The sequence below is a fragment of the Notolepis coatsorum genome (assembly GCF_963971535.1).
Source record: "Notolepis coatsorum genome assembly, chromosome: 13".
NCBI classification, from domain to species: domain Eukaryota; kingdom Metazoa; phylum Chordata; class Actinopteri; order Aulopiformes; family Paralepididae; genus Notolepis; species Notolepis coatsorum.
The window spans coordinates 53,430,833-53,453,557 of record NC_140177.1 but is presented as its reverse complement, the minus strand read 5'-3'; positions in this window follow the sequence as shown (position 1 = coordinate 53,453,557).

Here is a 22,725-nt window from a genome sequence, read left to right as displayed (position 1 = left end):
ATTTTCTTTCCAATTCAATAAGAAAGGGAAATACAGGGGAAATGGTATTGTTTTGCACATTATTTTTTTCTTTAAAGTTTTGTTCAAAACATCGCGATAGTATCGAATGTAGTGTAACTTTACACCCCTGTGTGTAACTAAAGCGAGGAAGTAGCAGTCCCAAGTAGCTATAAGGTCCACTATGCAAGATTAACATTTATGTGGAACCGTTCTGGCTTTTGAACATTTCCACATTTCCTACCACCGCCATTACACATCGCTACATTCTGACAAGATCATTAGAAGCCACATCTCAAAAAAAGCAAAAGAAAAAGAAAAAGAAACACGTCTCGAGCGAAAGCAGAAAAACAAAACATCTGGCGGATAACACCTCACTCGCGGCTCCTGAGGAGAAAGGAAAGTCATCATATTCGTCGAAAGAGATTGCATGTGTCAGAAAAATGAACGTGAGGACGGTGGAGTGGAGGCCAAACTGAAACGAGGGAACGATGACACTTGCAGCGGTGCGATTACACAAATGAATAGAAAACAGGTGGCCTCAGCGTGCCCGCACACTGGAGACACTCTAATTCTTTGCAGACTCTTTTTCACAGTCATCTTTCACTGCAAAGTACAGTGCATTTTTGGCAGAGGGAAAAGAAACGCCTGTAGATTTCACGTTTGCCTTCTTAGCCACAAAACCAGTACCCCCCCACCCCCACCTCACACACTTTAATCCATGGCAGTAGCCCACACCAGGCTACCATTGAGCGTTCAGGCCAACTGCTGGGGTTTGAGACCCTATTTATCTAGGCCTGGCACTGGGCCAGTAATGTCAGTGAGGAGCTGAGGTGGAAAGTTCAGCGCAGAGAGCCGTCCAGCTCCATAAATAGAAGTCTGAAAACTTTTCTAAAGACAAACAAAATTACTGTAATATTTTGTAACAATTTGTTGAGAAAACCCAGCCGGTTTGATGAAGTATATTAGCGTGATGTTGATGCCACAGCCAATCATGGCTGACAAGTTGGATGCCCCACCTTCCCTCCCAGGTCCCGTGGACGTCATGTACCATGTCCATTGTCTGGCTTGTCCCTGTCAAAATGGACCCCGATATTTTGCTTTTAACGGTGCTGAGGTGATTTAAGAAACCATAACAGAAAGAGACATGCGGTTTGTATTCTCATGGCTGTCTCAGCTTAAATGCCTCCAGATTCTTTATAAACGGGGTGTAGGGGGTGATTTGCTGACGTTATTTACATCGCGAAGGGTCTGTAGCCTCCCTGTCGGCCAGAACATCAGGATTTTGGAATTTTTTGGCAGTGACCTACATCTGGATTTCTGCGCTAGCGGGAGCCTCCCCACACCCCCACCCCCACACCCCACACCCCCACACCCTACCCCAACAGACTCTCACATAGCCAAAGCCTGAATATCCTCAGAAGTAGCTTTCTCTACTCACACAGAATGTTGCGTCTCCATGTTTGTATCACACCCAGTGTGGAGTTCGGCTTAAGCCACGGTTCCCGTTGTTTTACCACCGTCTCTTATTACTAGTGTGGAGGCAAAGAAAGCATATAAGAGCGACTGGTCCTCCAGACCTTGTTCTTCACACAGCATATGGGACCCCGCAAGCACCCAGTCTGGTTTTCATCCCCAGTGCCCCACCCTGCCTGATGCACAATGGATTGGGAGCAGGCCCGTGACTTTTAACTCACTCTGCAGATTCCATGCTCTGCCGCCAGTTTGGCCCTTTCGAGGCCCAGGAAAATTCCATTGATGTGTCAGCCAGAGCAGCCTTGAATCCAATCATAAGGTCATAGGTTCTACTATAATAGTCCATCCATGTTCCTTCTGGGAGACACGCGGGAATTGCGTTCACAGTCAGCAATGTGGAAAAAGACCCAAATCTTCACGTCCTAAAGTGATGTATTCATTCATGGCAGATCAACAGATAGATAGTCCACTAAATCCACAAAGGAGTTCACCTGTGGATAACAATAATCCTCCCTCAGCAGGCTTCAGCTGGCAAACCAATTAAATTGTTTGGAATCTTTGTATCAGTTGAAATGCACTGCATCTAATGTGGTTATTTGATTTACCACAATAATCCTGCTGTGTTGTACATTCACCCGTAGCGGACCCGTCCACAATTCAGGGGTTGCACTCAAATAAATGCTTCCTTTAGCTACTTTCAGCATGCTGTTATTGTAGGACAATTTTATTTTCAGCCTTGTACAGAATATGAATGAACACTTTATGAAAAGACAGCTGGAAGGAATGGATGAATGAATGAACAAGTGAATGAGTGAGTGAGTGAGTGAGTGAGTGAGTGAGTGAGTGAGTGAGTGAGTGAGTGAGTGAGTGAGTGAGTGAGTGAGTGAGTGAGTGAGTGAGTGAGTGAGTGAGTGAGTGAGTGAGTCTGTCTGTCAAGGCCCAGTTGTCCATCTGTCAAAATCTGCACCACAGCTCCGCCGACTTGAGTGTCTCTCTAGTGGGTTTGGAGTGCTTTTCTCGCTGTATCCTCCATGCAAACAAAGGCAGCTCACTAGGTTTACGCCTCATCCCTCTCGCTCACATTGGACTCTGAGGGCTCTGGGGCTGTAATTAAATTCCAATCCCCACTCTCAGTTCTCCGCTGGCTGCCCCCCCCCATCTCTGTGGGAGGTTGAGAAGCTGGGATTGCCGCCTGTTGTGGTTTGTGTTTGAAAGATCCAGAGTTCTCTGGAAACCCCAGCTATAACGATGGAATTCACACATGTGGCGCAAAGACGGGAGAGGAACAGGAGGGCCCCTGTGCTCAGGCATTGGTACAGGACCGGTGTGTGTGTTGTGCGTGTGTGTGTGTGTGTGTGTTGTGTGTTTCTCTCTCCTGTCTGGTGAAGTGGTTTGAGAGCCCCGCAGCATATGTGCGTGTTAGCCACATCCTCGTCTCTCTCCCTGTGAAGAATGGGATTTGTGTATTCTCATGTCCAAGTCTTCTGTCGCTGTCCATCAGGGACCAGCCAGAGGTTGGCTCTGCTACAGTAAACACACTACACTACTGTATATCCTGCTTATGAGGGCGTTATGTTGGCCATCTGAACCACTGCGTCACTCTACCTATCAACCTTTTTCCTTACCAGACGGCCACCCACTGCCACGGCGCAGATTGCTGGCATCGGTCCATAGCTGGCCCAACAAACTGGAATCAGCTGCAGCAGCAGGCCGCCATTTGGGACCCCTGACAGTGATATGAGGAGCTAGACTGCACAAGTTCGGTCTGGCAGGGACCAGCGGGAGAGCCAGGCTGAGTTCTGCACCACTGATCCAGAGTGACAGTGATGGACAGGTTCAGAGAGGAGAGCTGATGGCCAGGGTTTTTCTCTGGCCTGGACAGTGTTTGTTTGAAAAGATGGACAAGACGGTCGCTGGGCTTCAAAGTCAGTAGGGCATGTATGTGTGTGTGTGTTTGTGTGTTTGTGTGTGTGTGTGTGTGTGTGTGTGTGTGTGTGTGTGTGTGTGTGTGTGTGTGTGTGTGTGTTTGTGTGTGTGTGTGTTCTACGGTGTTGGTGCAAGCGTGCATGCATGTCAATCAGTCAAGCAGAGCTATAAACACGCAAGGCAATACTGAGATCTAGTCAAGTCAAGAACCTTTTTTCCTATTTCTTTTTATAACAGTTTGAGGTTCCACTATCATAAATATAACCATAAATCATAAAGGACTTTACGATATAGCATGGGCCCAGCCTGTGCTGAATTTGCAATTTGTTCACAAGCACCACGAGGGGATGGATAAACCAGGCTAATCTTTGCCGAAACTGGAGTTATGTGCCACATAAGAGATGCTTCTCTGCTGGAGTTCAGGTTTCCCTCAGACAAGTCATTAATTCAAGAACAAACATCCCTGAAGGCAGCGATGAATGCTGAACCTAGTAGACACCACACTGCCCCACAGCGCTTGCATCTAATCTGGACGTTAGTGCCGCTGGTCGTGCCACTTAGCCAGCTGTCAGCTTTGATGACTCTGATACACACACAGAGGACCAAAAACAGTGAAAGCAGTGAAGTTTAAAGTGTGTGCGTGTAGTATTTCTCTATCACTCTCTTTCTCTATTCATCTCTCTCTCTTTCTTTCTCTCTCTCTCTCTCTCTCTCTCTCTCTCTCTCTCTCTCTCTCTCTCTCTCTCTCCTCTGTTCCTATGTTATGTCCTTGGTTCCATGTGCCTACAGACCTATCCTGAAGGATATACTGTACATGCATATTATACCCAAGGACAACGTAAGGCGTCCCCTTTAAGACCCACACCCGACACAAACATTACAGACAGGCACAACTGCGAAATGGCTATACAGTACATCCTTTTTATGATCAAATGTATCTTATTTGACTGCGACTGCTCCTTCAGGATGTGTATGCCCAAAGAACATTCACGACATATAATTCACTCCTCTTTCAAAAAAGCTGAAAAGGACAGCCTTGTCCTCAGAGCCCTCCCTAGACTTTTGGGGGCCCTATGCAAAAAAATATTTTGGGGGCCATTCCATTTTACCTTAAATCATATCTCTGTACCGGAGCCCTACAACCAAATAACTAATTAATTGATTAAATAATCCCACCACTAATTTGATAGGCATACTGAGATTCTTTTTTTTTGTTTTTTCATTATAGAATTCTGATTGGTTGAGGGCTCTATTTAAGATGATGGGGCCCTAAGCACGGTGCCTGATCTGTCTAGTGGGCAGGACGTCCCTGTTTGTCCTTCCCAATAACTAGAGCTGCCTACAGGGACACATCACTGCTTCCCATACACCCCAAATCGCCTTTACTTTTAATTTTTTTAACTATCATTTCACTTTTAGTTTTAGGCTGTTTTCCAAATTAGTACGTGATGAGTGTTAAAAAAAAGAAAAAAGAAAAACATAGTAAAATGATCATGACATCTGTCCAGCACAGTGCATGGAAGATTGATGTACAGTACAGTGCTTTGAATCTTTGGGGGTTGACGTGTGGGAGGGACTACAATATGTGAGGTAGTCCGAGACAGGGCCAGCTTTAGGGGGCTTTGTGAGACTGTTAAACATGTTCCTGTTCACTTTTCCAGCTGTAGCTCTTAAATGGTGCATTAAACTCCAGTAAGCTCCAAAAAGCCACCAGGGAAAACAAGAAATACCCTTTGAACATCAAGTACGGGTCAAGGACAACTTTTGCAAATCATTTTTTTCTTTTTCTTTTTTTCCAATTTGAAGCCTAGTAATATTAGACTAATGATCATAGTATTTAGTGATAATAGTTGTATAATATTTTTTGGACATAATGGACTGATTAAAAACATCAAACTTGACAACATAAACATTATAAATGCGCCCAAGTGTATTGAAAAGCTGTACTGTATATGTTGTGAGAAATGTATAATAACCTTTTCTTCACATTTGTTGGATTTCAGTCAATTGTCATTTGTTGGATTTTCACATTTGTCCATCATGCCCTCACGCCTCTCCAGCTTCTGACTGTGTGTTTGTGTATGGGGTGTATATTTTCATTAAGCCTTATAACTTTGTTTTCACATCTATTTAAATCACTTTATTATTATTATTATTATTATTATTATAAAGACCATGTGTTGTAGCAGTTGCCATTTCAAGACAAACCTTTTCAATGCAGGGTAAGTCTAAATGTATTGGCCTACAGTTGATACAACTAGGCCTATTCCAATTGAGAAATTGATCCATGCCAGGATTTCTTGAAGATTTAGCTACAACCTGTAACTATTCCAGTAGCACATTTGATCCACACCAGGATCTCATAAAGGCCTTTGCTGTTTACGTCTCAAGCCTGAACGAGATAAAGTGATTCAATCATTTGAAACAGAACACAGGAATAAACTTCTCTCACTGTGAAAATAATTATTTTGTCTCAACTGTTAGAGTTAGTACAGGGGTATTCAGTGCAAATAGCACTTTGGGATCCCAGCGAACAAAAAGTGCATTACAAATGCAATCTATTATTATTATTATTATTATTATTATTATTATTCAATAAAGATTGAGAGGTCCAGTTCGAGAGCAAAGGTACGGAACATCATAATATCTAACTTGCGTCATGATTCAGTGCCATATATATTGAAGTAGCCTAATAGTTGTATCAACATCTGTATGTAGTCAATGAATTGTTGTTGGTTTTCACATTGAACTGGAGGGACTGAAGGTACTCTAATAATAAATGAATAAATAAAAAGATTTTTCTCATTTCAAGTAAAATAAGGGCTGCATTTAAAAATAATGCTTTTGAAAAATGTACATCTTAAAATCTGTTAAGCTGTAGGAATATTTCGCCTAAAGGTACATGCCTAAGTAAATGGAAGATTGCTCCACTTCTGCAAGGTCAATTAGCATGTTCTTGGCATCTAGCAACATCTAGGGACATGGGGGTATGTATTTACAGTGTCAGAAATATTGTGTCTGTTACTAGGCTGAGTAAATTGCAATGAAGAAAAGGAGAATATAAATTATGATTTATGATTTTTGCATCTTTGATCATGTTAAATCTGCGGGGTACGAGAAAATGCTCACTGAGCTCATTCACCACCTTATTGAGATCATGTGTACAAAAAAATCTAAGCAAATGAATAAAGGGAAGATGATTAAACAGAAGGATCTGTAGATACAGTAATTAATGATAATCGATTTTAATTTAATTTGACCTTGAACTTGACGTGACCTTATTATGGCCAAATCATACATCTATGGATAGGGAAAATGCTCCTCTTTCCAATGGCAGGGTTGAATCTGGATTTAGTCATTTCCTTGCGGTTTTTACGATAATTAGCATTTTCCGATAAATCGTATAAAACATCGGTAAAAATTTAAATATACACTTTGACTACTGTTTTTGATAGGGTTATGGTCTTTACTCTTGGCTACAAAAAAATATTTAAAAACATTAACCTCTTAACATCCAAGGGCCCACATGTGGACGATTCTTTGCCGAGCTCTAGTGGCTCGGGTGTGCATTTTTTTTTGCGTTTATCGCTTTATTCTACTGGTCCAGTAGAGAGAGAGAGAGGAGGAATGGGAGACAGAGTGGGGGGAAGACATTCGGCAAATAATGACGTGTTCGGGAATCGAACCCGGGTCGGCCGTGCCGCGGCTGAGCGCGCTATGTGGTTCGCCACTGGGGCGCCCCGGGTGTGCATTTCTTTTAATACAATATATAGATATAATTAAAGCCCTATTTGTTGCCTGTCGATTGCCGTTTCAGGTGACAAAATCCGTTCAGCGGTTCTCGAGTTACATGCCGATATGTGAGGTGTGCCCCAAAGTACGCAAAAGTACACATTACCACCCCCGACTCCCAGGGCTCTAGCTCCGTCAATCATTTGGCGATCTCGAAAATCTTTGCACAGGGTTGTAGCCAATGAGTGTGGCTTTCCAATGATACCCCATGATATGATAATTGGGGATCTAATTGATCGATTTATGATAAAGAAAAGCTTAAAGGCTTAAATAAAGTGCTTAAGTTTAGAATAATTTAATAAAAGGTGTAGCTTGAGTTTCCCTTTTTTGTTAACTCCATTTCACATCTTAACAGTCTCAACCAATCATATAATAAATAATCTGAACACATCTTAATGATTGAACAGCTGTAACACCTCCTTTTCTCATTATTTCCTCTATAGCCCACTCCCTCGCTTTCTTTTGTTCAATGACAGAAGTGAGTTCTAGCTTGTCCTGCCAGGATTTTAAATCTGGGCTGGAATGGTGTCAGGACCATTCTGATACACATGTGTAGGTGCCTGGAACAATTCATAGTGGAGAAAGCTGCCTCACAGCTGTAAGTGGACAAGCAATAGGGAACATTCGTTAGCACGTTGTTGGGCAGGGAATGAATGTGTTAGGATTCTGGTGGATCGATCATATTGGGCTCTCAAAATATTTGTGCTTTGTCTCTTTGCGGCGCTTCACCTTTGCCACTTTTAATAATCGCCACCATCTCAGAACATATGAGACATAAAGTTACTGTCAATTCTTGATTAAAAGTTCTCTTTTCTCTTCTTAGAGCACACCATGTGAAATTACTTTTCTCTGACTATTTCTCAGACTGTGTGGTCTGTGTGTGTATCTCAAAGAAGCCCCTGTGTGTGTGACTGACTCGAGTCGCAATGCTTATCTGAATGCACAAATTTGATTGGCTGAGTAGCATCACATGAGATGATTAACCCTTTCACTGCCACACTACAGAAGGTTAACCCTTTACTATCATAGTAAAGGGTTAACCTTCTGTAGTGTGGCAGTGAAAGGGTTAACCTGCTGTTGTGTGGCAGTGAAAGGGTTCACCTGCTGTTGTGTGGCAGTGAAAGGGTTAACCTTCTGTAGTCTGGCAGTGAAAGGGTTAACAACGCATGCAATTGGTCTGTGAGTTTCGTGGGCCGCTAAACCTAAAGTGCCGCAAAGGCTAGAAAAGCTGTGCCGGTTCAAATAGAAATGCTCCGTCAAAATGTATTACTTCTCAATAATTTATCGGTTATAGGTCCAGGTCCGGGTCCGGATAGGACAGCGTCTGGGTCCGCCTACTAGTGACCTCTGTTCTAGTAGTTTAGTAGTGTTTAATCATTTACATCTATTCATTTCACAGGGCTTTGTGGAGACTGAGATGGCATCTTCGAATGAGCAAACAATCAAAGTTGGCTCCTACAGTGGTTAGCCTTAGCAGCTAGTAGCTACTGGTTCAGAGCTCTGTGGGTTTGTGCCTGAACATAATGAGAAGAGGGGGTGATCAGTGGGTGACTTTGGAGGCGGGCTGTAGGCTGTCCACGCAATCAGAAGTTAGAAACAGTACTGGTATTTTCTGTTCTTTTTTCATTGGCTGAACAACATTTAATTTGTCTTAACTTTCGATTGGGTGGGCAAGACACACGTTTGGTTGAGCGGAGCCCACCCCTGCCTAGGGTTGGGCACCGAGAGGAAGTAACATGTTTGCATTTCGATTCTTAAAAAATATATATTATTATTTTTTAATTTTTTTACTTTGTTAATTAATACCCTAGTTACAGTACAGCAACCAAATTAAACTGTATCAAGTCAACTGACAATGTGAATATTATGTAATAAAAATCTCCTGCGAAATAAGCTGTGACCTGTTTTGACCTGCACCTTAAAGAATCGGAATCGAGAATCGTTTAGAACAGGAATCGGAATCGGAACCGGAATCCAAACGATGCCCAACCCTACTGCCCATAGCTAGCGCCGGCCTCATTTTATGCTCTGTATTTCTGTATTTGGCAAACACTGCATAGGTCTACCAGCCATTGAATAAAGTTCATTTCAAGGCCACACATACCGTAGCAGCTTATAGGTTGAAGGACAATCCGTTATATTGAATACAAGAAGCATTTTTCAGCTTTTCACAACTTTTCACAATACAAGTCTACACAATTAACGTTACAATGTTGAACCTTCACATTCTCAACACTCTCAAAACATTCTCAAGTCAGGACCTACATACACAAAAAAGGAATAAGATGATGGAAATGCAGGAGTCAGGTAACCTGACAGGCAGGTGATTTTTATAATTTTTTATTAGGTGTTTTTCTTTTTTTATATTATTTACTGTTTCCTCTCTATTCTGCTGTAGTTTTAGATGCTCAAAAGACTCCTTAAATACATTTCATAGTTTCAAAGTCCCACTTCAATCAGTTTATTACATGTGGGTAGGAGTAAGAAGGTGAATTGGTGCTGTTCTGTACTCCCTACAGAAAAGCATATAACATTACAGAAAGAAGGTCATTTACTAGCTGTAGCTTGAGAGGTAAGAGACTGCTGCTGCTACTGCTGCTACCGCCTCCAGCATCCCTCTGTGTTTCTTTCTCTTTCTTTCTTGTCTGATGTTTCAGAGGATGTAGAGAACATAGAGGTGGGGTCTCTTACGTTGGAGAAGATCACGCCTTCTCTTCTCCTGCTGTTGCTTGTTCCAATGTTTTCCTCTCTCTCTTTTTGACTGTGGCAGGAAATGAAAAAAGAGGGGATGGGGGTCAGGTTTGGGTGGGGGTGGGGGGGGGGGGGGGGTGGGCGTAGAAGAAGAAGAGGATTGTTGCTGAAGGTGATGGCATAAAAGGGAGACATTCACTAATCTTAGAATAGGGAAACTCGGATGGCCTGGTACTGGTGTAGTTATTCTTATAGCTGAAGATTATATAAAGATATAGATGTGTTTTTTCCTTTGTGTGTGTGTGTGTGGGTGTGTGTGTGTGAGAGAGAGAGTGTGAGCGAGCGTGTGTGTTCTGTCCACCTCTATTAAAATAATAATTTTATCAAATTGGTGTGAAGTATGGCCTTAATCACACCAGACATTGACTGTGCACCATCATCATCATCATCATCATCATCATCATCATCATCATCATCATCATCATCTATCATCTGTTAAAGACCCAATACTCAATCCAAATGTAAACAGAAAAGTAGCTCCACCACTGAAAACCAATGTATGGTATTGTAGGACTTTTCTTATCTTCAAATTGGTTGACTGAACTCTTGACACAAGGACTGACTGTTTATCAACAGCTAAACCAGATTAATTTAATTGAGTTTTATGTTTTATGTCAGAAACACATCAACATAGGCGGTCAGGTGGCGTAGCGGAGATTGCGCTCGTCACCAATGCAAGAGGCTGCGGTCTCGACTCCCGGAGTCAGCATTGCCTTGGCTTGGGCTGATTGTCATACTAACTCGTTTGGCTGAGTTAGGGGGAGGGAAGTCATGGGTGGGAATCTGGCATTGTGGACAGCGACGCCTACAGGTCAGGTCTGGGCGCTTGCTCAGCGGAGGCAGGACTTGACCATACGCTTCACCAATTAGAGTCCTCGCTGCCAGGTGAAAAAAATAGTCACTGGCTGTTGCTGCGAGTGTCGGAGGAAGTGTGCGGATTACTTCAGGGTTCCCTTGTACCGACCAGTAGGAGAACATGCGCACAACAACCAGGCAGGGGAGGGGGTGAATTGGCACAACGACTAAATTGGGACGGGGAGAAAAAGGATTACATTTTTTTTTTTTTTTTAAGGAACACATCAACATTATACACAGTGTGTACTTCCGCATTCATGCATGCTCAAACGTGTGTACTGTATGTGTGTGTGTGTATGTGTGTCACCAAATATATTTGTGGAACATGTTCCAGTAGAATTTATCTCACTTTAGCAACTACACAAGAAACCATAAAAGATGACACCACATAATGCGGCCCAACAAGGCCCGGCAGTGACACAAGCATAACTCAACCCTTTATGCATTTTATTCCTTTGCCTGTCAGTTTGATTCCCAAAACCAATAGGAAACTTTGCTTGGGAACAGCCTTTGAATACAACTCTACTTTAACTACCATGACATCGATTCTTTCAGCTTCGTGATTATCTCCACATGCTACTGTACTGTGTACTGTATTCCAGGTTCCAGAGAATGGTCCAGCACTTTCTGGGTGAGCGATTAGAGCAACTCTAAGTAAATTAGCTGTGAATAAGACCCCTTTTAAATGGAGCATTAGTCAAAGACTCCCCGCTGCTATAATGCTGCAAACCTTCTGACTGATCTAACAGTGGAATCGTAGGAGTGGGGGAAATTACACACATGCAGCCAGACTATACTGTGAAGGGTAGCTCACTTAAGCAGTTCTGGGACTGCATATTACGTTTGTTTACGTTTCCCTTTTTATTTATGTGTATGGGTTTTGACAGATTCCCTTTCATTTTCCCCCCATATCCTTTTCTCTCAGTTGTAAGTGTTCATTGTTTGAAAGAAGAAAATCAAAGCTATATGCATGTACAGTACATGCATACTGTACATAAACGCACATACCCACAGATATAAATACACACACACATTACATGAGGGATATGTTTGTTCTCATAGACTTTTATGTAGGGATGCAGCCAATAGTAGGCTGTTATGGACCATGTATAATATCACCACTATTATTACTGACTAATTGAATCCTGCCATTCCACTACTATTATCACTATTATTACTATGGTCTATCACTATGTTCTATGTTAATTGCTATGATTATTGCTATTATTGCCTCTTCTGCATGTGCCTCCCCTCCCTCATGCTGCTATGACACCTGAATTTCCCCAAGATGAGTAATAAAGGAACACTTGACTTGACTTGATTATAGAATTGGGTAGTTTTATACTTTTATACGGGTAGATTTTTTTGCTTAACACACATGCCATATGACCAAGGACCTTTTAAATTAAATCTTTTACTAAATACTTTTGTTTAAAGAGGAAATTTCACTTAATCTCTCATTACATGATTGTGTCCTTCATTGTTACATGCCGTGTTTTAACCCCTCCACCACACTCCTGGCACCACTTAATTATCTGAAGATAGGCATGTTTTTCCAAACAATTGGTATCGTTTCAGCCGATATGAGTCAGAAAGTAATCGGATATCGGTATCGGCCTCAAGAAGCCGAATGGGTGCATTCCTACTTTTATGTCTGTGAAGCCCAGACATACTTTAACATTTCTCATTTGAATACAATCTTAGAGAACTAGTTCAGTCATGGTTGATTTGTGAGCTTCTCTGTATCAAGTGTGACAAAACAAAATACATCAAGCTTCGCCCTCTTTTCTTAATCCTCCAAACAGTTGTGATTGGAGGATCAAGAAAAGAGGGCGGGGTTTAAGATTCAGTCAATTCTTGTAATTTCAAAAGGCACTGAAGCCAATTTGGCTATATTTTATCTTCAACTCATTCCCAAAGTTCATACACCTTAATTTTCTCCAGGTTCTCAGAGTAGGAAATTCATCTTGAATTGAAGGGAATACTCACTCGTATTCTTGCTTTTTCACTTTATGTGGAAATAATTCAAACCAGCGTTTCATATTCTATCTTCAAACGTGGCTTTTGCAAGTTTGAAGTTGTGTGCGAATGATTTTCAGTACGTCAGTTATGCATTTCATCCTGATATGCCCCAAAATGAAAGCATACTGTAGGCCGATGCTGTCTGTATGGAAGCAGCTCCTTTCATCATTTGTTGTTCTGTTTATTCATTCCCCTGGTGACATCACACAGTTATGCCCCTGTGACACAATAACACAACTTTAAAAAGAAAATTTGCAATCACATACGAGAATGTTTGTACTCTCTTTTTTTCTAAGGTTGTCTCAAATATAACTGTTGGGACCAATTCCTCGAATTGGGAGGGGAAATGCCTGTCCGGAGAATACTATTCCTGTTGGATTAGGTGTATTAGCTTTGGTCTAATAAGTGTAATGTACTGTATGTCCCAGTCTCTGGGGAAGGTAACACCATTATTGGACCAGGGAGAGCCCAACAAAAACACACCAGGGACAGAGAGTGTTTACTGGGTAATGGGTGTGACAGGTTACCCCCAGCCCAATTTCTAAGTCAGTCGAGGTGTTTCATATGAGGCATGACAGTTTTACAGTTGTACGCTTGAACCAGGATCGTTTTTGACATATTTGAAACTGCTTCTCTCACATCTCTCTCTCTCCCTCTCTCTCTCCCTCTCTGTCACACGCACACGCACACACACACACACACACACACACACACACACACACACACACACACACAAGGAAGACATTATATCAGGCCCTTTTCAGCTGGACTCGAGGAGGCCTCGGGAGGATGTTCTAAGCCATAACGTCCTAATCTCTTATAATAGGCTTCAGAGTGGAGGAGCGTTCTCTTTTGGAACGGATAATATTGGTCACATCCTAACAAATATTGAAGTGACGAAGTACTACGCGATTAAATGCAACATTTGCCAACATGATTGTTATAATTGCATGCAGGAGACTGTTAAACGACGGAGAAACAAGACACAACACGCAATAATTATATTCCAACAGCTCAGCAGGATTTCGACGTTACCATCAAAGAAACAAATCTGTGGCTGCCATTGAGCCGTGCGGTATGGGAAACACTGGAGCTATTATACAAAACACACGCACACACACACGCACGCACACACACACACACGCACACACACACACACACGCACACACACTGACGAGGCCTATAAACGCAGTATCCACAATATGCATAGCATAACTGCTGTAGAAATGTGAGCTAATCTGATATCAGTTTGGCTCGCTGTCTGTGTAGGCAGGAATTCTTCCTCTCCGGATCCTTAATTCCCGCACTGTATAGATGCACAGAGAGGGGATAGGAGCGGACTGAGGCCGTTCGGCTGAAGTCTGGCTACGGCGGAGCAGGAACCAGGCATTCAGATGTTCTTTATCTTCCCGCTGCAGAGTGAAATGTAGAGGAATGTAAGCTGCACATTTACAGGGGCCCGGAGGTAATATAATACTCTCCTGCTTTGTGTGCCTGTACTAATGTAATTATGCATAGTATCCCGCTTCGGCTAAAGATTGCTATCCAGGAATATAAACATTGGTCCGCAAGAACGCCTTTTCATTCTGATATAACTGTGTTTTTAAAAAAGGAAAAAAAAAGAAGAAAAAAAAGAAAACTGTTTTCTTTTTATGTTAACTTTCAGCTATACTTCGGTTGAACATTGTTTTCGTAAACATAATGGTTCAGATGTCACACATGCTTAGGATATAGGGAAAAGGGTCTCATTTTCCACACATACACACAGAGAGAGAGAGCACATTGGAATAGGAACACTGATCTTCTAAGACCTGCCGAGTTTGAATGCGGCATCTTGTTTGATGTCTTTTGATGATGGACATGAAATAATGTCCCAAATAAATCACCAAGGGGCCGCAACATCAAACGGATCCTAATGAAAACACAGTAATGTCTCCTCGGACCGAAGCCTTATTGCACCTTCATTTACTATTATCGTCTTGAAAGCACCGGTTGGTTTGGATGTGTATGGATTGAACACAGGTTGGTTTGGATCGTGTGTACAGATTGAACATGGATTGATTAACTGGAAGTAGTTTCAACTTCAGCAACTTCTAGTCTGCTGAGGTGGTGATGGACCGATGGCAGTGAGAAGTCAACAGATCTGATGCAACTGAGTGACCAGGTATGTCATGGCGTGTTGTCTAGCATTTTCGTCCAAAGTTGCAATGAGTCGTTTGCATGAAAGTCGGTGTTTTGATCCCCCCCCCCCCCCCCAATAACATAAACCCAATGGAAAAACATGCACAACAGATCGCTAACGCTGTTGCGTCCCTGACGAAGACGGACAGGAGCACTTGGATTGGTCCCCGGGGCGCGGCCCCACACCGCAACCCCTATCTGCTCCCGGCTGCCCTTGGGGGGAAGGACGACGGGATGGGTCAAGTGCAGAGACTCAATCGCATCGGCGACCCAACAAAAATTGCATGTGTGTGTGTTCCTGTGTGTGTGCCGCCCATCGCATGTGTCACTGCATGCCGAATAAAGACTTCTTCAGTGTTATATTATTATTAGGCTGTGTGTGTGTGTGTCCTTGCTCCATGATCAAGCTTTCCACAAAGTTTAGCCATGTTACATGATTCTGTTTAGAGGTTATACACCTTTTTGTTCTAGGCCACTACCCCACCCCCCTTTTTGGCCAATTGGCATGAACAGTTAATCAGCTGTCCTTTGGGTCATGACCAACCTTTCCACAAAATCTTGTGCAAGTCTGTGAATCCATTTGGAAGTTATGCGCTTCATTGCCATGCCCCCTTTTAGCCAATTGGCATGAACACACACACACACACGCACTTGAGCTCCATGCAAAATTCCATCCTCCCAGGGCGAAAACTGTGGCTGCTAGAGGGTGGGGAGTTTTGTGGACTGACTGACCGGCCTACAGAGCTGCTGGTCACAGCTTTAAAATGTTTTACTCCTCCCAGTTTTCGCACCACAGTCATGGGTAATACCTCAAATTGAGTGGCTGCATTGGGAATGGTGTGCTATAATTTTGACGATAATTTTGGTGCACGGAGCGGGAATTATTCACCCTTTTCAAGGGCAATTTCGCCCCATAGAAATGAATGGCGGTTATAACCGCTGACTTCGGTAAATTATCGGGCTTCAAGATTAATTGGCCCAAATCAGCTTGTCTACCTCTTAATGAGTTGGCCAAAGCGGTGCAAATACCGGCTGACATCCCCATAGTTGAACATTTTAAGTACTTAGGCATAGAGATATTTCCCACACTGAATCAGACAACAAAATTTAACTTCACAGGCATATATAATAAGATACATCAGGACCTGGATAGATGGTCGAGCCTTCCTAACTCGTTAATAATACCACTTTTGCATCCATAATTACAATGAACATACTACCTAGGATACATTTTGTATCAAAATAACTACCACTCAACGTAGGAAACAGGATGGGGGCTTGGCAATCCCAGATTTTAAGTTATATTTCTGGTCCTTCTCACTGAGGCCCCTGATAAACTGGCTGGACCCTGAAATTGCTGTGTCATGGCGCTCCTTAGAAGCAGCAGCGGTCTCACCACAAAGGCTACAGGATGTAGTATACTCCACTATTCCTACAGTATCTCAAAATGCCAGCTAAGTTATGGACCAATCATATCCCACGTGATACAAACATGGCGTAATGTAGAGAGGTCCTGTGCGGTTAAATGCCCGTGGCACCTCGACTCCAATTTTTCATAACCAGCAACTACTTGTTGGGCACAAACCGGTTAATAATCCTAGATGGGAGAGGAGGGGAGTTCATACTCTGGAAGATATATATGATAAAAATGGTCTTCGAGCGTTTCAGGACCTAAAAGATTTTTTTATGATACCTGGCGAATCATTCTTCCTTTACCTACAACTAAGGTCGGCGCTCAGGGCCCACAGTGTACCGTGGGCTCAGGCGTTGCACCCACACCCTCTTGTCGGGCTTATCGGTGACAGGACAACCACAAGAGGGTTTGTCTCAGATTTTTACACACATTTAATCAAATCCACATATAAAAAATTAACATTAGATAGTCTGGCGAGGGGACATCCCAGAGGTAGACCCTGAGTTTGACTGGGACGACGTTTGGACAAATGCTATATTCGCCTCCCACAACCCTAATAATCACCAACCAAATTCATTTAAATGATATTCATAGGACGTATCTCACACCTAGGAAAAAGTTTGCTATGGGACTGGTGGCCGACTCCCGGTGCACTTTATGCTCTCTAAAGCCACGGGTTTATATGCATATGGTCTGGGATTGCCCACCAGTAGCCTATTTTTGGAAATCTATAGCAACTAAACTCTCAAACATCTGTAATATATCAATTCCACTCACGGCAGCAACATTACTTTCTAAACGATATATCTTTACTACCAACATCCATACAACAGAAAATAATTATTCTGGCAGGCGTTACAGCAGCCAAAAAGCTTATCGCTATGAGATGGAAAGAACCTGAGAAACTCACAGTAATTAACTGGTCCCTGACATTGCTGGATGTTATTTATTTGGAGATCTCGACTGCTCGTGTGGTTGGGGTGGGACAAGCAGGTATTGAATTGTGGACCGCTGCGGCCGAGGTGGTCAAAGGCACGATATAGCGGCGGAGTGGGGGTGGGGTGTTGGTCCTGGGGGATCCGGCGGTCTTGGGAGGGAGGGGGGGGGGGGGGATTGGGGGAGGAAATATGAAATGTCTAATGTCTTTTGTGTTGTTTATAGTGTTTTCTATTTTGTACTATATATTCTATATTTTGTATTTGTTTTTTGTATTTTGTAATTATTACTCAAGTTTTAAGTCTGTATTTATTATTTTGTATTGTCTTGTCATTATTATTATTATTAATTATTAATTATTATTATTATTATTATTATTATTATTATTATTATTATTATTATTATTATTATTATTATTATTATTATTATTATTATTATTATTATTATTATTATTGTTGATGTCAATGTTGTATTTGTTGTTGGAAAAAAATTATTTGATCAAAAAAATTAAAGAAATGAATGTCCAAAACATAGTGTGTGGCAGCTTGTTTTCAAACCTTTCTGCATCACATTAAATTTTTACATTTTACATTTAGTCATTTAGCTGACGCTTTTATCCAAAGCGACTTACAAGTTCTGTACGACAAGCCATCAGGAAGGGCACAACTCTATCAGCTGAGTAACAATGTTCATCAAAGTGTTGAGTGCTACAGTGTAGGTTAGTTTATTAGGACAAGTGCATGACAGTATGGTTAGTTAGGGTTAGGTTTTTTTTTTTTTTTTTTAATTCAGATAATGGTTGAAGAAGTGCGTCTTTAGTCGACGGCGAAAGATTGGACGTGTTTCGGCTGTCCTAACTGGGGTGGGTAGTTCATTCCACCATTGTGGGGCAAGGACTGAGAATAGGCGACTTCTCTTTGATGACCCTCCCGGAGCTTGGATAGGAATAGGTCTGAGGCGGCCAGAAGATGCAGAGCGTAGGGGTCTTGAGGGTGTGTAGTTAGAGACCATTGACCGGAGGTAGGCGGGAGCAGTTCCCTTTGCCGCACGGTATGCTAGGTCGAGGGCCTTGAAGCGGATTCGTGCAGCAATGGGGAGCCAGTGCAGGTCCCTAAGAAGTGGGGTGACATGGGCCGACTTCGGTAGGTTTGAGATCAGGCGGGCCGCTGCGTTCTGAATGAGTTGAAGAGGCTTAGTGGCAGTGGCCGGGAGGCCAGCGAGCAGTGCGTTGCAGTAGTCGAGGCGGGAGAGGAGACTTCCAGTGGAGAAGGATCAGTCTAGGTCGTGCTAGCGATATGACAAATTCTGTTATCTGGAGTTTAGTTCTAGAGAGATTCATCTTGTTTTCTCCTACCATGCCAAACAATTGCTATCATAGGAGCTGGATGAATTACCATTTTGAAAACATCTGACAGTTGTTTTGAAGTTTGAACTCCAGTAAGTGGACAGATCAGGACATTGCCAAAATTAGTGTTCTTACAGATGCCGGAGAGACTGCATCTGTCTCGTTTTCAAAACGTTTTGAGCATGTTTTCTATTCCACCACTGCTCCTAAAACTAGTAATTTGTTTTTTTTATCTAAAAACTTTCCACTTTGTCTACTCACTAAAAAAAAGTTTTGAAAGCAATGCCATGTTAGATTCTTTGCGTTATTCATGTTTGTTTGTCATGAGGGTTTGACATTTTTCTTAAATTGTGTGTCTGGGCAGGTGCAGCTAATCAACCCGGAGCACAGGGGGGTCACATGCATATTAAAAACATCTTAAAGGGACAGACACATATTCAATGATAATACAGTCTATTGGTTTTAAAAGTGGTAGAGACAACTGCTTCTACACACAACACACATACATACATTCTTGATTTCTTGAAATAAGTACAAATATCTAGGGTTCTCTCTCCTGAATGAATAAAGTGGGAACGAATACCAGGAAATGTATTTTGTGTTTACTGCAGAGCAGAGGGACTGGGAGACCAATGTTATTGACCAAACATTCTATATCAGTGATGGCTGTCGGAATGTAGAGCTATTTAACACATATTTTAACCAAATAATACCACTTTGCCTCTGACATTTGTGGGAAGCATCATCGGACACACTCCTACACAGAGTTGGACGACCTTCCACATCTCTGCTCAAATAATATTATATTATTCTCACCATATTCTGTCATATTTATAAATAAGAACAGAACATTTCTCGGCATCTGTGCAGCCTTGTTTATTCACTGTGTCCATGGAAACTATGAACGCAGCCATAAAGGTATGTATGTAAAGGTAGGTAGTTCCTTACGCAGAAAAGACTTTATCTTTATAATTACATCATTCACTGCATAACTTATAAATGTCCAGACAAACTTAATTTTTGGTTATTAGTGATACTCAGTCTGTATACACTCAATTCAAAGTTTTAGCTGTTTTTTCTTTCAAACTAATTTGGTCACGGATGTTGTGATTTGGTACAGATTTTTGCCCTCTTGGGCAGAGGTGTTTCGGAGGCTGTAACGTACAGGTGTAGAGTATGATTATCAGACTCAGTTGAGTAGTTTTTCCATTGGTGTTAGGTTAGCCCCGCCCCATATGCTTTAGCCACATCCTCTTTCATAACTCATGGACAGAGACTTGTGGGAGGTGTCATTGGACTCAGTAGAGATGCTCTTACAATTCTATTAAGCTCAATGCTACATTGAGAGCACCTGCACAATGGAGTCACAGCTTATCACAAACAACGTGCTTGTTTTGTCATATTTTAGTGAAACAGAATCTGGGCTTTCATCATTTGTATATTTTTGTTGATAAAATCAAATAACTATTTTCTTTACAATGGCCTTATTCAAGTGCAAAAACATTTCAAAAACATTTTCTGGCCATACTTGATCACAGCAGATCATTGCTGGAGGAGCCTAAATAAAATATTAAATGTATTGTTGGAAAGTAGCCATTATTCTCTTTACATATTGTGTAGACAATTCTAAATGTTTCTGAGGGGTAAAAGGAATGAAGGTTATCCTATAACCCTAGTTATATGATTACTGGTAAAGCGCCTCGCCTATTGGACTATACTCGCCTGCCTATTGCACTCACTGAAAAAAAACAATCATGCACCTTACATCTACCATAGCCACGCCTGCCTCCGGCCGCATATATGCCGGATGCAGTGGCCATGCTCGCCCTTCCGAGTCTGAATTTCACGTGAAAACAGCCAAGGGTCCTCAGGGCCGAAAAGCAAGGTGCTTTGCCAGTAATCATATAACTAGAGTTATAGGATAACCTTCATACTGGCTCCACGTCTTGCTCGCCTATTGGACTAATGGGCGGAGCAAGGCACGTAGCCCTGATACATGTACCCCCTGAGGTCCCTTACGACCATCAAAGCGGAGAGGGTCATATCCCCACACTCATCCTAACGAGGAGCGGGAAGATAGGACTCCGATACTATGCGTAATAGGGCACAGCTTCCATAGAACACACAACGTGAGTAGACTGTGCGTAATCAACCCATGATCCACATCACCACACATCCCTGCTAGCCCGCTTAGGGGCGGGATGCAGAAGAGGTTCCAGCACTAAGGACCGCATGAGAGACAGAGCTCTCAGTCATGTCCATGAGGTAGAACCTGACGAAAGGGCGTGGGGAGGACCATGAAGCCGCAGCGCAAATGTCCTCCACCGAGACCCCTCTAAGCAGGGCAGCAGAGGCTGCCACTCCACGGGTGGAATGTGTCCTGATGCCCGCGGGGGGGACCTGTCCAGCCAAGGTGTAATAGAGGGCGACTGCCCTAGTACGACTAGTGTGACAGGCGTTGTTTCTGACAGCGCCTCACCTCCATCAGGGCCACCATGATATTCTAACGAACAGTTGACTGGCAGCCCCGAGGTCCCACGTGCGTCTTAAGACATATCGCCAGCGCACGGCATAGGAAAATAGGTGGAGGCTGTCTTCCACCTCACTTACACAAGGGGGAGGGTGGAACGGCCCTAGCACCATATCCCCGGAGCGATAAGAGCTACGGGCAATTTTTGGCACAGAGGCTGGGTCGGGTCCACCGAGTAATATCCCCTGTATATAAACAGGTACTCTGGTCGACCCAAACTAGCGTATAACTCACTCGCTCGTCTAGCGGAGGTAATGGCCAGGAGACATGCAGTCTTTGAAAGACAGCTGCTCCAATAGCTTACGCTCGAGAGGTTTAAAAGACACCCAATAGCCTAACCAGGTCTAATTGGAGGTCCCGGTTAGGGGACAAATCACGTTTTAACAGACTTGAGATGCTGTGCGCCCAGCAAAAGTAAATGTTTTCCCAGAGGGCGGCAGAATAGAGGTTGCGCCCTCGAAGCTTATGACATGGGGACATAGCAGCAGCATATGCCCCTACTATCGGGATAGACTGTTTCCCTACGGAAAGATAGAACTGAGTCTAGAGGACAGGTCCAAATCCTCAGCCCGCCACCACTCTTGAAAATATACATCACAGCCTGCTTGAACCGTGGCCGTGGGCGGAGCGCACACGCCCCGCTAATGGTATCAGCATCAATACCTATTTGTTCCATATTCAACCTCTCAGCAACCAGGCCACTTACCATGCCATGCACAGAGAGAGGGCTCCTGAGACCATGGGCATAGACCCTGGCGGAGCCCTTAGGCGTTGGATTGGAACGGGGAAACCATTGGACCGGTCCAGCACCACCAGGATAAATCCTGTGTCCCCAACGTAACCGCCCGTGTTAAAACTGGTGTACCAGGCAGGGGTTTGTGCATTTGACTGTAAACCACAGGGGGCGCTAGAGAGACTGATTGCTCTCCATGGCGAAATCAGCTCCGCAGTGGCCCACCCACTGGGTGGGGAACCCCTCTGTGACGACAGGTCTGCCCCGTTATTTCCTCGTTGGAGTCTCTGGGCTACGTCTGATGAGAGAAGCCACATAGAGCCTCCCGGAAATGCAGAGGGCCTTCAGGCTGACAGATTCCTTAGCAAGAGCAGAGTTACGACTGTCGCCTGGTGGACACTAGGCTAGACTGATCCGGTCCGGCCAGGATGAGTCCTGTGTCCCCAACGTAGCCACCCGCTTTAAAAACTGGTGTACCAGGTGGGGGAGGGTGCACGTTTGACCATAAACCACAGGGGGCGCTAGAGGGACTGACTGCCCGAAAGCAGCTCCGCGGTGGCACACCCGCTGGGTGGGGAACCCCCCTGTGACAACAGGTCTGCCCTGTTATTTCCTCGTTGGAGTCTCTGGGCTACGTCTGACCAGACAAGCCCTCTCACATAGAGCCTCCTGGAAATGCAGAGGCCTTCAGGCTAGCAAATTCCTTAGTAAGAGCAGAGCTCGACTGCCTGCCTGGAAGAGACGCACTCCTTCCTGTCTGTATACAT